Source organism: Vombatus ursinus, unplaced genomic scaffold, assembly GCF_900497805.2.
Source record: "Vombatus ursinus unplaced genomic scaffold, bare-nosed wombat genome assembly UNPS02014941.1, whole genome shotgun sequence".
NCBI classification, from domain to species: Eukaryota; Metazoa; Chordata; class Mammalia; order Diprotodontia; family Vombatidae; genus Vombatus; species Vombatus ursinus.
Genome location: NW_020954719.1, coordinates 8560058 through 8562136, shown reverse-complemented (window position 1 = coordinate 8562136; position 2079 = coordinate 8560058). Strand labels below are relative to the sequence as shown.

Sequence of the window (2079 nt, the reverse complement as noted above, 5' to 3'; positions counted from 1 at the left end):
CATCACCACCATCACCACCATCACCACCATCACCACCATCACCACCACCACCACCACCACCATCATCATCATCTTTAATTTTGCATAATGGTAAACTGGCACTGTGGAGTTCAGGCAACCAGGCACCATGGGTTCCATCACTCATGGAGTTGCATTCGAATCCTGCCTCCAGGGCTCTGTGATTCCTGGGCAAGTCAATTTCTCTCGCTTTCCTCATCTGTAAAACGGGGCATTATAATGGCCACACAGATAAAGACGGCTATAATAATGGGTTGCACTGAGTTATCAAATGTGATAATATAGATGAAGTACTTTGCAAACTTTAAAGTGCTATATAAAGTGCAAACTATTAAGTGCTATATAACTTTACATCTCTATATTATTATACTACAGAATACTATGTAATAGTAACATATATACACTGTTATGTGTATTGTGTATGTATGTGTGTGTATGTGTATATATACACACACAACAAATAAATAAAATACTAGCTATCATCGCTATCAGATTGGTAACTAGTACGGGCCGTTAGGTGGCGCAGTGGGGCTGGGGGGTGGGGGGAGACCAGAGTTCAAATGCAGCCTCAGACTTAAAATTCATCCTCCATCCTAACTTTGTAAGTCTGGGCAAGTCCCTTACCCACCCCGGTTTGTCTCAGTTTCCTCAGGTGTAAAAAGGATATAACAATAGACCCTACCCCCTACCCCCCCACCCCCCCCTCCCCGGGTTGCAGCGAGAATCAATGCAATATTTGTAAAGGGCTTTCCAAAAGCCTTCAAGAGCTACATCCTAGCGCTTCCGGACCGTCCAGGAGCGCGGGGTCCAGCCGCAGGGGTCAGCTGTCGCCCCAGGGCCGGAAGGAGGGCACGGCGTGGGGTTGGGGAGAGGCCGGCCCATCCCGCCCCCGCGAGGAGGGGTCACTCATGGTCCCGGGCCACCACCCCGGACGCGGCCCCGCGTCTCCCTCCGCCGGGGCTCCGCCCGCTGTGGCGCCCACGTCCCCCAGCCCGCCGGGGCGCGCGCAGGCGGGTCCCCCGGCCCGACCCGGCCCTCCCCCGCCTGGGTCACTCACCTGAGGCCACTCCCGACGTCGCCGCTCGGGTTCCCTGGGCGGGAACTTCCCCTCCTCCGAGAATCAAGTTCCGAGCCCGGGTCTCTCTAGCGCCCGCCTTCCGTCCGTCCCTCCCCTCGGCGGCCCGGGCCGGTCCGCTCGTGCCCCTCCCCGCCGGCGACCTCCTTCCGGGCGGAGGCGGGGTGGAATCGGAGCTGGGGGCCGCCGCTGGGCTAAGCCCCGGCCGTCAGCGTCTCCACCGCGGTTCGGGTCGACGACGGCGGCGGCATAGTCCACTCGGGGCCCGAAGCTTGGGGAGCCAGGAGGAGGGGGAGGGGACAAGATATTTCTTCCCCCGTGCGGCCGCCGTCCGACGTCAACGCGCCACCCGCGTGACCTGGCGACGTCGGGCGTCGGACTGTGGGAGCGCGCTTGAAACGGGAGGAGAAATTCAGAGGAAGGCAGAGCGGCGAGGCGGTGGGGGGCTTACTTCTCTTCGCGGTTTCGCAGTTCTTGGCCGTGGCCTTGGGGCTCCGTGCTTGACCCCCAACTCCCCACCCCCACACCCAGCATAACCTAAGTACCTACCCGTCCTTCCTGCGCTGCATCCTCCTCAGACTGAGCTGAGCTCGCCAGGCGGTAGTGCTTCCTGTCTGTAACCCACCCCCTCCCCACCCCCACCCGGCATAATTCAATCACTGATCTCTTTTTTTTTTAAAGTCCGCCTGTGATTTCATTAGCATTGGGAACTCCCGCTATGAAGGTGGATACACACTTCATTCTGCACTTTTAAAGTAAAGATTTCATCCAGGAACTATGTGAACACAATTACAAAACACTTTTCACACAAAGTTAGATCAAAATAATTGAAAGAACGTCAGTTGCTCATGGGTAGGCTGAGCTAATATAATAAAAATGACAATTCTACCTAAGCTAATTTGCTAATTTACTTATTCAATGCCATACCAATCAAACTACCAAAAAATTATTTTATAGAGCTAAAAATAATACTAACAAGATTCATT

The 2079-nt window shown here is 54.7% G+C and overlaps 1 protein-coding gene across 1 annotated transcript in view; it reads right to left on the bottom strand.

Annotated features, from left to right (window-relative positions):
• ATF1 (activating transcription factor 1) overlaps positions 1-1160 on the bottom strand; it is a 42386-nt gene extending 41226 nt beyond the window's left edge. The window contains exon 1 of the mRNA XM_027844474.1: positions 1076-1160. The gene's annotated coding sequence lies outside the window, so the exon portion shown is untranslated. The remainder of the gene's footprint in view (positions 1-1075) is intronic.
• Positions 1161-2079: the final 919 nt, after the last annotated feature.